A 14674-nucleotide genomic window follows, 5' to 3' on the forward strand; every position below is an offset into this window, starting at 1 on the left:
GATGATCGGACTTGAGATAGTGGATTTGGATCATGTACCACTCAAATGACTAGAGAGATGTACTTTTTGAGTGGGAGTTCTTAAGTAATATGATTAATTGAACTAATTGTCATGAACATAGTCTAATGGTCTTTGCGAATTACGATGTAGCTTGCGCTATAGCTTGTTTTTAATATGTTCCTAGAGAAAATTTAGTTGAAAGTTGATAGTAGCAAACTTTGCGGACTGAGTCTGTAAAACTAAGGATTGTCCTCCTTGCTGCGCAGAAGGCTTATGTCCTTAATGCACCACTCAGTGTGCTGCACCTCGAGCGTCGTCTGTGGATGTTGTGAACATCCGACATACACGTTTCCGATGACTACGCGATAGTTCGGTGCAAAATACTTAATGGCTTAGAAGTGTGGCGCCGAAGACGTTTTGAAATGTCACGGAACATGAGTGATGTTCTAAAGAGATGAAATTGTGATTTCATGCTTGTGCCCTTGTTAAGAGGTATGAGACCTCTGACAAGATTCTTTGTCCATGAAGTAAAGGAGAAAAACTCAATCGTTGAGTGTGTGCTCAGATTGTCTGAGTACGACAATCACTTGAATCAAGTGGGAGTTAATCTTCCAGATGAGATAGTGATGGTTCTCCAAAGTCACTGCCACCAAGCTGTGAGAGCTTCGTGATGAATTATAACATATCAAGGATAGATACAATGATCCTTGAGAGATTTGTGATGTATGACACTGCGAAAGTAGAAATCAAGAAGGAGCATCAATGGTTGATGGTTAGTAAAACCACTAAGTTTCATGAAAGGCAAGGGCTAGAAGGGATACTTCATGAAACAGCAAAATTTTCACTAATGAAGAGACCCAAGTCTAAACCCAAACCCGAGACTAAGTGCTTCTGTTATGAGGGGAACGGTCATTGAGGTGGAGCTACCCTAGCTGCTTGGGAGATAAGTAGGCTGGCAAAGTCGAAAGTAGTATATTTGATATACATGATGTTGATGTGTGCTTTACTAATACTCCTAGTAGCGCGAGGGTATTGGATACCGGTTCAGTTGTTAAGTGATTGGTAACACGAAATGAAAGCTACGGAATAAACAGAGACTAGCTAAAGGCGAGGTGACGATACGTGTTGGAAGTGTTTCCAAGGTTGATATGATCAAACGTCGCACGCTCCCTCTATCATCGGGATTGGTGGTGAAACCCAAATAATTGTTATTTGGTGTTTGCGTTGAGCATGAACATGACTGGATCGTGTTTGTTGCAATACTATTATTCATTTAAAAGAATAATAGTTATTCTATTTGCTTGAATAATTACCCTCAATGGTTTATTGAATCTCGATCGTAGTGTTACACATGTTCATAATATTAGTGCCAAAAGATAAAAAGTAATAATGATAGTACCACTTAGTTGTGGCACTACCACTTGAGTGTTGGTGTAAAATGCACGAAGAAGCTCCATGCGGATGGATTGTTTGGACTCACTTGATTTTGAATCACTTGAGACATGCAAAACATGCCACATGAAACAAGTAGAGTAACTTGTTGGGAGTAATGCATTTTTGATGTGTGCAGTCCAATAAGTGCTAAGGCACGCAGTGGATATCATTATGTTCTTACTTCACTAATGATTTGAGTAGATACAGGAGTATTTACTTGATGAATCACAAGTCTGAAATGTTGAAAAGTTCAAAGCTATTTTAGAGTGAAGATCATCGTGACAAGAGGATAAACAGTCTACGATATGATCATAGAGATGAATATCTGAGTTACGAGTTTTGGTACGCAGTTAAGACAATGTGGAAATTGTTTCTAATTACCACTATCGTTTATGGGTTATGCATTAGAGACAACCGCATTCACTTTAAATAGGGCACCGCGTATTTCCGTTGAGATGACACAGTATAGACTAAGGTTTAGAGAAATCTAAGCTGTCGTTTCTTGAAAGTTTGGAGCTGCGATGCTTATGTGAAAAAGTTTCAGTCTGATAAGCTCGAACCCAAAGCGGATAAATGCATCTTCATAAGATATCCAAAACAGTTGGATACATCTCCTATCTCAGATCCGGAAGCAAAGTGTTTGTTTCTAGAAACGGGTTCTTTCTTGAGGAAAGGTTTCTCTCGAAAGAATTGAGTGGGAGGGTGATAGAACTTGATGAGGTTATTGAACCATCACTTCGACTAGTGTGTAGCAGGGCACAGGAAGTTGTTCCTGTGGCGCCTACACCAATTCAAGTGGAAGCTGATGATGGTGATCATTGAGCTTCACATCAAGTTACTACAAACCTCGTAGGTCGACAAGGTCGCGTACTACTACAGAGTGGTATGGTAACCCTGTCTTGGAGGTCATGTCGTTGAACAATAATGAACCTACGAGCTGTGGAGAAGCGATGGTGGGCCCGGATTCCGACAAATGGTTGGAGGCCATGAAATCCGAGAGAGGATCCATGTATGAAAACAAAGTGTAGACTTTGGAAGAACTACTTGATGGTCGTAGGACTATTGAGTAAAAATGGATCTTTAAAAGGAAGACAGACGATGATGGTGATAAGTCACTATTAAGAAAAGCTCGACTTGTCGCAAAGATGTTTCCGACATGATCAAACAGTTGACTATGGTGAGACTTTCTCACTCGTAGTGATGCTAAAAGTCTGTTAGAATTATGTTAGTAGTTGTTGCATTATTTTTGAAATGTTGCACATAGGATGTCAAAACATTGTTTCCTCGACGGTTTCCTTGAGTAAACATTGTATGTGATACAACCAGAAGGTTTTGTCGATCCTAAAGATACTAACAAGTATGCAAGCTCCAGCGATCCTTCAATGGACTGGTGCAAGCATCTCGGAGTTGGAATATACACTTTGATGAGATGATCAAAGATTTTGGGTTTGTACAAGGTTTATGAGAAACTTGTATTTCCAAAGAAGTGAGTGGGATCACTATAGAATTTCTGATAAGTATATGTGGTTGACATATTGTTGATCAGAAGTAATGTAGAATTTCTGTGAAGCATAAAAGGTTGTTTGAAAGGAGTTTTTCAAAGGAATGCCTGGATTGAGCTACTTGAACGTTGAGCATCAATATCTATGGAGATAGATCAAAACGCTTAATAGAAGTTTCAACAAGATGCATGCCTTGACAAGTTTTTGAAGGAATTCGAAATAGATAAGCAAAGAAGGAGTTCTTGACTGTGTTGTAAGGTGTGAATTTGAGTAAGACTCAAAACCCGACCACGGCAGAATAAAGAGAATAGACGAAGGTCGTCTTCTATGCCTTAGCCGTAGACTCTAAAGTATGCCATGCTGAGTACCGCACCTGATGTGTGCCTTGCAGCAAGTCTGTTAAGAGGTACACAGAGTAATCCAGGATTGAATCACTGATCAACGGTCAAAGTTATCCTTAGTAACTAAATAGACTAAGGAATTTTTCTCGATTATGGAGGTGGTTAAAGAGTTCGTCGTAAAGGGTTACGTCGATGCAAGCTTTGACACTAATCCGAATAACTAGAAGTAGTGAAATGTATTCATATAGTAGAGTAGATATTTGGAGCATTTCCGAATAGCACGTAGTAGCAGCATCTATAAGATGACATAAAGATTTGTAAAGAACGCATGGATCTGAAAGTTTCAGAACCGTTGACTAAAACCTCTCTCACGAGCAAGACGTGATCACACCCCAGAACTACATGGGTGATGGATTCGTTGAAATCACATGGTGATGTGAACTAGATTATTGACTCTAGTGCAAGTGGGAGACTGTTGGAAATATGCCCTAGAGGCAATAATAATTAGTTATTATTATATTTCTTTGTTCATGATAATAGTTTATTATCCATGCTATAATTGTATTGATTGGAAACACAATACTTGTGTGGATACATAGACAAAACATTGTCCCTAGTAAGCCTCTAGTTGACTAGCTCGTTGATCAAAGATGGTCAAGGTTTCCTGGCCATAGGCAAGTGTTGTTACTTGATAACGGGATCACATCATTAGGAGAATCATGTGATGGACTAGATCCAAACTAATAGACGTAGCATGTTGATCATGTCATTTTGTTGCTACTGTTTTCTGCGTGTCAAGTATTTGTTCCTATGACCATGAGATCATATAACTCACTCACACTGGAGGAATGCTTTGTGTGTATCAAACGTTGCAACGTAACTGAGTGACTATAAAGATGCTCTACAGGTATCTCCGAAGGTGTTCGTTGAGTTAGTATGGATCAAGACTGGGATTTGTCACTCCGTATGACGGAGAGGTATCTCGGGGCCCACTCGGTAATACAACATCACAGACAAGCCTTGCAAGCAATGTGACTTAGTGTAAGTTGCGGGATCTTGTATTACAGAACAAGTAAAGATACTTGTCGGTAAACGAGATTGAAATAGGTATGCGGATACTGACGATCGAATCTCAGGCAAGTAACATACCGAAGGACAAAGGGAATGACATACGGGATTAGATGAATCCTTGGCACTGAGGTTCAAACGGTAAGATCTTCGTAGAATATGTAGGATCCAATATAGGCATCCAGGTCCCGCTATTGGATATTGACCGAGGAGTCTCTCGGGTCATGTCTACATAGTTCTCGAACCTGCAGGGTCTGCACACTTAAGGTTCGACATTGTTTTATGCGTATTTGAGTTATATGGTTGGTTACCGAAAGTTGTTCGGAGTCCCGTATGAGATTACGGACGTCACGAGGGTTTCCGAAATGGTCCGGAAACGAAGATTGATATATAGGATGACCTCATTTGGTTACCGGAAGGTTTTCGTGCATTACCGGAAAAGTTTCGGGCTCATCAGTAGTGTACTGGGAGTACCGGGAGGGGTGCCGGGGACCATCGGGAGGGGTGTCACGCCCCAAGGGGTCTCATGGGCTATGGGAAGAGATAAACCAGCCCCTAGTGGGCTGGAATAAGTTCCCACTAAGGCCCATAAGGTTTGAGAAGGAAAAAAACACAAGGTGGAAAGACTTTCCAAGTGGGAAGGTGGAATCCTACTCCAAGTAGGATTGGAGTAGGACTCCTCCACCTCCAATTTCGGCCAAACCTTTAGGTTTTGAGGCTGCCTCCTCCCCTCCCTCCCTCCTATATATAGTGGGGTTTTAGGGCTGATTTGAGACAACTTTTGCCACGGCAGCCCGACCACATACCTCCACGGTTTTACCTCTAGATCGCGTGTCTGCGGAGCTCGGGCGGAGCCCTGCTGAGATTAGATCACCACCAACCTCTGGAGCGCCGTCACGCTGCCGGAGAACTCATCTACCTCTCCGTCACTCTTTCTGGATCAAGAAGGCTGAGATCATCATCGAGCTGTACGTGTGCTGAACGCGGAGGTGCCGTCCGTTCGGCACTAGATCGGAGCAGATCGTGGGACGGATCGCGGGACGGTTCGTGGGACGGTTCGTGGGGCGGATCGAGGGATGTGAGGACGTTCCACTACATCAACCGCGTTTCTTAACGCTTCTGTAGTGCGATCTACAAGGGTACGTAGATCGGAAATCCCCTCTCATAGATGGACATCACCATGATAGGTCTTCGTGCGCGTAGGAAAATTTTTGTTTCCCATGCGACGTTCCCCAACATGAACAAATTACTGTCGAGCAATTGATAGAACCGTGCAAAGTCATGACGATATCTAAGGCAATGATCATACATATAGCTATCACGTCCAAGACAAGTTGACCGATAATTTCTGCATCTACTACTATTACTCCACACATCGACCGCTATCCAGCATGCATCTAGTGTATTGAGTTCATGTCGAACAGAGTAACGCCTTAAGCAAGATGACATGATGTAGAGGGATAAACTCAAACCAATGATGAAAACCCCATCTTTTTACCCTTGATGACAACAACATGATGTGTGCCTCGCTACCCCTTCTGTCACTGGGTGAGGTCACCACACGGTATGAACCCAAAACCAAGCACTTCTCCCATTGCAAGAATCATAGATCAAGCTGGCCAAACAAAACCCACAACTCGAAGAGAATTGCAAGGATATGAAATCATGCATAAAAGAGATCAGAAGAAACTCAAATAAGATTCATAGATAATCTGATCATAAATCCACAATTCATCGGATGTCGACAAACACACCGCAAAAGAAGATTACATCGGATAGATCTCCATGAAGATCATGGAGAACTTTGTATTGAAGATCCAAGAGAGAGAGAAAGTCATCTAGTTACTAGCTATGGACCCGTAGGTCTATGGTGAACTACTCACGCATCATCGGAGAGGTCATGGTGTTGATGAAGAAGCCCTCCGTATCCGAATCCCCCCCTCCGGCAGGGCACCAGAACGTGCCCCAGATGGGATCTTGCGGAGACAGAAGCTTGCGGCGTTGGAAAAGTACTTTCGATGATCTCCTGATTTTTTATGGAATTTTTGGGAGTATATAGGCAAAAGACCTAGGGCAGAGAAGGCCCAGGGGGCCCACAAGCCTGGGAGGCGTGCCCCCTGGCCGCGGCTAGGGGGCTTGTGGGGTCCCTGGTGGCCCTTGACTTGGTTCTCAAGTTCCCCGATCGTCTTCTGTTTCGGAAAAAATATTTTTGGAAGTTTTGTTCCGTTTGGACTCCGTTTAAAATCCTCCTCTGAAAAGGGTCAAAAACATGGAAAAAATAGGAACTGGCACTTGGCACTGAGTTAATAAGTTAGTCCCAAAAAAGATATAAAAGGCATACAAAGCATCCAAAGTTTGACAAGATAATAGCATGAAACCATCAAAAATTATAGATACGTTGGAGACGTTTCACTTACACATAAGCTTTAGAACACATTAAGAAAGTAGTCATCCTACCATACACTATCCGAGAGCATTGCATCTCCAACGGAGTGGGTAAGTAAAGTTACTCTCCTTAGTTCACCACTGACTTGTTTTCCCAGGTCCTACTTCACGGGGTCTCCGATCATATAGGTTGGGTTACTACCATGGCAACTCATGTGGGTATCATACCCATCCCCCTCGATGCACTATCTATCAAAACATGTGATAGCCCTTTAGTAAAGGGATCTGCCAGATTCTTAGCCGTTTGGATGTAATCCAACGCTACCACTCCAGAGTTTCTCAAACGTCTGACAGACTTCAATCTCATTCTTATATGTTTGTTGGACTTCATAATATCCTTAGAACTTTTCACTTTGACAATAATTGTCTTATTATCGCAGTTCATAAGGATAACCGGAACCTGCTTCTCAACCACAGGTAAGTCCATCAAAAGATCTCGAAGAAATTCCGCTTCGACACTAGATGTGTCTAATGTTGTTAATTCTGCTTCCATTGTCGATCTCGTTAAGATTGTTTGCTTGCAAGACTTCCAGGAAACAACACCACCTCCAAGAGTAAATATATACCCAGTAGTGGCCTTCATCTCATCAGCATCAGAGATCCAATTCGCATCACTATACCCTTCAAGTACCGATGAGTATCCCATATAGTGAAGTCTGTGGTTGACAGTACCTTTCAGGTACCGCATAATTCTTTCAACGGCACGCCAATGAACATCACCCGGGATTGCAACAAACTGGCTAAGTTTGCTCACAGGAAACGCAATGTCAGGCCTCGCTGCGCTAGCTAGATACATAAGCGAACCAATAATTTGAGAGAATCTCAATTGATCTATAGTTGTGCCTTTGAACTTTCGAATCAGCACACTAGGATCATATGGTGTTTGAGAAATTTTGCAGTCTGAATATCCAAAGCGTCTCAAAATCGTCTCAACATAGTGAGATTGCAGAAGTGTAATTCCACCCTCATCATCTCTCAAAAGCTTGATGTTCAAGATAACTTCTGCCACCCCAAGATCCTTCATCTCAAAGTTTTCAGACAGAAAATACATAGCCTCCTCAATCACTTTGAGGTTTGTTCCAAATATCAGTATGTCATCAACATACAAGCACAATATAACTCCTTCGCCCCCACCATGACGATAGTATACACATTTGTCAGCTTCATTAACAATGAAACCAACATATATCAGAGTTGTATAAAACTTATCATGCCATTGCTTAGGTGCTTGATACGTCTCCGTCGTATCTACTTCTCCGAACTCTTTCGCCCTTGTTTTGGACTCTAATTTGCATCATTTGAATGGAACTAACCCGGACTAACGCTATTTTCAGCATAATTGCCATGGTGTTGTTTTTGCGTAGAAATAAAAGTTCTCGGAATGACCTGAAAATTTACGGAGAATTTTTGTGGAATATATAAAAAATACTGGCGCAAGAATCAGCGGAGGAAGTGGAGTGTGGAGCCCACAAGCCAACCAGACGCCCCCTGGCCGCGCGTGGCAGGCTTGTGGGGCCCACAAAACTCCACCGCCTCCAATCTCAGCTCTATTTAGTTCGTCTCGCCCGGAAAAAAATCAAGGAGAAGAGTTCATCGCGTTTTACGATACGGAGGCGCCGCCAGCTCCTGTTCTTCATCTGGAGGGCAGATCTGGAGTCCGTTTTGGGCTCCGGAGAGGGGAGATTGTCGCCATCGTCATCATCAACCTTCCTTCATCGTCAATTCCATGATGCTCTTCACCGTTCGTGAGTAATCTCATCGTAGGCTTGCTGGACGGTGATGGGTTGGATGAGATCTATCATGTAATCGAGTTAGTTTTGACGGGGATTGATCCCTAGTATCCACTATGTTCTGAGATTGATGTTGCTACTACTTTGCCATGCTTAATGCTTGTCACTAGGGCCCGAGTGCCATGATTTCAGATCTGAACCTATTATGTTCTCACCAATATATGCGTGTTCTTGATCCTATCCTGCAAGTTGTAGTCGCCTACTATGTGTTATGACCCGGCAACCCCGGAGTGACAATAGCCGGAACCACTCCCGGAGATGACCATAGTATGAGGAGTTCATGTATTCGCCAAGTGTTAATGCGTTGGTCCGGTTCTTTATTAAAAGGAGAACCTTAATATCCCGTAGTTTCCATTAGGACCCCGCTGCCACGGGAGGGATGGACAATAGATGTCATGCAAGTTCTTTTTCCTAAGCACGTATGACTACATACGGAATACATGCCTACATTAGATTGACGGACTGGAGCTAGTTACTTATCTCTCCGTGTTATAACTATTGCATGATGAATAGCATCCGGCATAATCATCCATCACCGATCCAATGCGTACGAGCCTTTTCCTACTGGTCCTTGCTACGTTACTTTGCTGCTACTGTTGTCACTGCTGCTACTGTTACTTTGTCTCTACTGTTGTTACTTTGCTGCTACTGGTTACTGTTGCTACTACTGCTATCATACTACCTTGCTACTGATACTTTGCTACAGATACTAAATCTTTCAGGTGTGGTTGAATTGACAACTCAGCTGCTAATACTTGAGAATATTCTTTGGCTTCCCCTTGAGTCGAATCAATAAATTTGGGTTGAATACTCTACCCTCGAAAACTGTTGCGATCCCTTATACTTGTGGGTTATTGGTGCTTGCTTCGGGCCATATAAAGATTTCAACAACTTACACACTTTTCCTTTCTGACCATCTATCACAAAGCCATCTGGATGTTGCATATAGATTTCCTCGTCTAGCTCTCCATTTAGGAAAGCCGTCTTAATGTCCATTTGATGAACAAGAAGACCATGTGAGGCTGCCAACGAGACTAGTACTCAAATGGTGGTCAGTCTGGCCACACGTGAATAAGTGTCAAAAAAATATTCTTCTTCTTTCTGGGCATAGCCCTTAGCCACAATCCTAGCATTGTAATTTTCGAGTGTGCCATCGGGCCTAAGCTTCCTTTTGAACACCCATTTGCATCCCAATGGTTTGCAACCATAGGGATGATCAGTAATTTCCCTTGTCCCATTAGCCATGATGGAATCCATCTTGCTACGGACCGCAGCTTTCCACTAATCAGCATCTGGAGAAGCATACGCTTCTGAAATAGAAGTGGGATTATCATCCACGAGGTATACGAGGAAATCATCACCAAAGGTCTTTGCAGTCCTTTGTCTCTTGCCCCTACCAAGGGTTTCCTCATCATCATCCTTAGGATTTTCATCATGTGTTTGTTCATAGTATTCCATAGGAATGGCAGGCTCAGGAGTTCTCTGAGATTCCTGTCTAGAAGTGTTTTGCATATCTCTCATGGGAAAAATATCCTCAAAGAATGTAGCATCGCTCGACACCATTATTGTACCGACCTTCACGTCAGGTACATCAGATTTCAATACTAGAAATCTATAGCCTACGCTATTCTTAGCGTATCCCAAGTTAACACAGTCCATAGTCTTTGGTCCAAGCTTACGCTTCTTGGGGATCGACACATTGACTTTCGCCAAGCAGCCCCAAGTACGTAAGTACGAGAGCGTCGTCCTTCTCTTCGACCACTCCTCATAGGGGGTGACCTCATTATCTTTTGTAGGAACCTTATTCAGGACATAACACGCGGTCAATATAGCCTCCCCCACCATGCCTTGGATAAACCCGATGTATCTAACATGGCGTTAACCAAATCAGTTAGAGTACGATTTTTCCGTTCGGCAACCCCGTTTGACTGGGGTGAATAGGGAGGCGTCCTCTCATGAATAATGTCGTGTTCCACACATAAAGAGTCAAACTCATTTGAGAAGTACTCTCCACCGCGATCAGACCGGACTCATTTAATTTTCTTTTCAAGTTGATTCTCAATTTCTGTCTTATGGATTTTAAAGTAGTGTATAGACTCATCTTTAGTATTTAACAAATACACATACCAATATCTAGTCGAATCATCTATCAATGTCATGAAATATTTCTTTCCACCTTTATTCAACACACCATTCATCTCACAAAGATCAGAATGTATGAGTTCTAATGATGCCAAGTGTCTCTCCTCTGCAGCCTTGTGAGGCTTGCGAGGTTGCTTTGCTTGCACACACGAATGGCACTTAGAACCTTTGGCTAAAGTGAAACTTGGGATTAAATTCAGTTTTGCTAGCCGCGACATAACACCGAAACTTATGTGACAAAGAGGTGAATGCCAAACTTCTGATTCATTAACACTTGAATGAATATTGTTCACGACTTTATTACAAAAATCTAGAAGGGAAAGGCAAAACAGACCCCCGCATTCATAACATTTACCAACAAAATGTCCATATTTCATAACAACTACTTTATTAGACTCGAATACCAACTTAAACCCTTCTCTACACAGAAGGGAGACACTAACGAGGTTCTTCTTGATGGCGGGGACATGCTGCATGTTCTTCAGCTGCACGATCCTTCTCGAAGTAAACTTCAGATTGATCGTGCCAACACCAAGAACAGAAGCACTCGCGCCCTTCCCCATAATACGGACCCGCGACCTGTGGCCTGATAAGAAGACAAGAATGAGATGTCAGCACACACATGAATATTTGCACCCGTATCCACCCACCAATCGGTGGACTGACAAACTGAAAATACAGTAAATAAATTACTGTACCCATATGCACCACTTTCATTGTTGCCCACAATCATATTGGCAGACTAGGAATCCCGCATCGGCTTCTTGTACTTGTTTGGGCACTTGTTCGCCCAATGTTCATCTAAACCACAAGTAAAGCACCCTCTTCCTTCTTATTTTTCTTGAAGGTCTTCTTTCCCTTCTTCTTGAAGTCGGTATTCTGTTGGACAGAATTCTTCCCCTTGGGCTTGTGGGAATTGAAGTTCCTCTGATGTACCATATTGGCAGCAAAAGGACCTTCGACCGTTTTTTTGTGCGAGTCCTTTGCTCTTGAGTTCTGTTCAACACTCAGATGGCCGATGATATCCTCTACCGAGAATTCACGCCTCTGATGTTTCAGAGTGGTAGCAAAGTTCCTCCAAGAATTAGGAAGCTTGGCGATTATACACCCCGCGACAAACTTGCCCGGTAAATCGCACTTCGGAACCTCAAGTTCTTTAGCAATGCATATTATCTCATGAGCTTGTTCCAATACAAAACGGTTCTCAACTATTTTGTAATCATGGAACTACTCCATAACATACATCTCGCTCCCATCATCGGTGGCCCCGAACTTAGATTCGAGCGCCTCCCACAAGTCCTTGGCGACATGCACATGTAAATATGCGTCGACCAATTTATCTCCGATCACGCTAAACACTGCTCCGAGAAACACAATGGTGGCCTCCCTGAACGCCTTCTACTATTCAGGAGCAATCGTTCCCGTGGAGGCACCGATGACCCAGAACACGTTCATAGCCGTGAGCTATAAAGTGGTCTTAGTCTGCCAATGCTTAAAATACGTATCGGTAAACTTATTCGGTTTCAGTGCGGCGGCAAAGCCACTTGCCAGAAAATTCCTACACATAATAAGTTTTTGGATTGCTGAGTAAATAAGAAATTTTCTGACTAATTTAATCCATAAGTAGATGACTAGCATGGCATTGACAGAACTAACAACATATTGATACTGATCTAAACAAGCACGTACTACGTAAGCAGTAGACAAATCTACACATGATGCTAGTACTGCTAATATAGAAATAATCAGGAGAGGGATAAACGCGTTATACCCTCCAGTAGGCCATGCAGAAGCCACCGCCACGGTGGCGGCAGCAGCAGCGTCCTCGGCAGCCTTCTTGTAGGCCTCGGTATTCTCGGCGTTTGTGGACATGCTGATGACAGAGATTACGCAAACATGGAGGAAGTAGTGGATCGGAGGCGAGCAGTCGCGTAGTCGCTTTCCAAAAACATATTCGCCTCTCTCCCGTACAGGAACTGGAGAGACGGGGTTTCAAAGACCTGCTCTCTCGTCGACCGTGTACGCGGTGAACGGGACGGAGTCGCCGGTGGCACCAGCAGCAAAGGAACGAGCGCGTGAGGCAGAGACGATCTGATCTCGTGACGGCTAGGGTTGGCGTTAGCCCTGTTTATATAGGCGGGCGCAGCGCGTCGAGACGAGGCGTGGCGAGGCGAGCAGCGGAGGAGGAGTGCGCGAGGGCCTCTTCTCTTCTCACTCTCCAATAGCATGTAGAAGAGAGACCCTTATAAAGAGGTCCAACTTCTTCTCCACTAGCGTGGTGGGACTAAACATCCCACCACCACCTTGTCATGCCACCACCTACATGGGCCCTTGGATATTTCTGAAATTCTCTTATGGGCCTAAAGCCCACCACTAATTTGAACATTTCCCTCCTAATCTTGACATGGTGTCTCAGCCAAATTTGCATGGATGACGACTTCGCAGCGTCGAGCTCCACTCCATATAGTCATCGACGTCGTCGCAACAGCGATCATGCGCACTATGTCGTCGACGACGCCGTCATAGTGTCGAAGTCGACATCACCACTATGGCGCCGACCATGCCATCGCAGTAGCGGTCGCCATGTCATCTTTCCGCAACATCAAGCTGGAACTTCCGTTGGCTTCACACCAACTCTTCATGATGACGATGGCTTTGCACCACCGTCGTCGGCACATGTCTAGATTATTTATAACATAACCATCCGTGGTTATACTATTAACCATGCTCTTATGGGAGATCGGAGTCTAGGCCTCCTTGATGATGTCCGCGAGCATGGCCAACTTACCACCTGGAACCACATGCAATGACGACACGCCCCAACGCTGCTACCTGGTGGAAACTCGTTGTTTAGAATCCACATTGCCGTCAATAAGCACCTTGTTGGAGATATTCCCTAGAGGCAATCATGTATGATGATATTTCTTATGTGTTTACGAATAAAGATAGTCCATAGACATTATCAATGATGTATATTAAAAAGTATGTGACTTGTTCGTGAGGCTATGCATTGTATGATGATTTTTCTAAATGGTTCCTAGTTGAAAGGGATGTGTGGACACACAGCCAGTTAGACTAGCATATCACACGGTGGATGGTCTGGTCTCACTGACCATTTAGCATTCGATGCTAGCCGGATAATATGGACTCGCAAAGATCTGATGTGATTCGACGTAGTCGGATCCGAGTCGAGATAAGGTCTGAGTTGGACAGACCCAACAATGAGACGGAGCGATCGGTCATCTATGAGTCTCTAGTACAACATACGTTCTATGTCCTAAGACCTGAGTTGCGCATGTACTCGGGATGGTGACGGACCTGCTTTGGGCCAACCAAACGCTAGTCAGTGACTTGGTAGTTACAAAGGTAGGTTTAGGGCTTGTCCAGACCCATTCTGCGAGACGTGGTAGAGCAAGATGGGATTTGGCCCTCCGAATAGGAGAGATATACTCTGGGGCCCTTGGGTGATCCGACCTAGATAAGCATGGCCATGTGATGATGATTATGAGATAATACAAAGTGTTTTTTTGGATTCATCAACACAAGAAATAGGTCGTGCTGCAACAAAGATGACCATGTCGCCTTGGGCACGACAACATATATCATGTGGCAAAGGAAACAGAAGTACAAAGTACAGGTTCGCCTAACCAACTTAATCGGACAATTGGAGCCAACACGTTTTGCTAGAGGCCGCTACCGACTAGCAGAGTCAGATGTGGTCAGACTTGTGACCAAGCGAACGAGAACCTAAGGGGTCGCGAGCTTAAGGGAAGGAATACATGGGCTTTAGGAACCGTGCGAGGCAGAAGAGTTAAGCCCGCGGCGGATGCATATAAATAATGGAAGTACGACACACTTATTTAGTTGATCACTTCTGCACCGTCATTAGGGCTTTGCATGTGTTACAACTAGCCACCTCCACCCACCGCTGACTATGATCCGGACCTAACAG

The sequence above is a fragment of the Hordeum vulgare genome, chromosome 7H (genome assembly GCF_904849725.1).
Source record: "Hordeum vulgare subsp. vulgare chromosome 7H, MorexV3_pseudomolecules_assembly, whole genome shotgun sequence".
NCBI lineage: Eukaryota > Viridiplantae > Streptophyta > Magnoliopsida > Poales > Poaceae > Hordeum > Hordeum vulgare.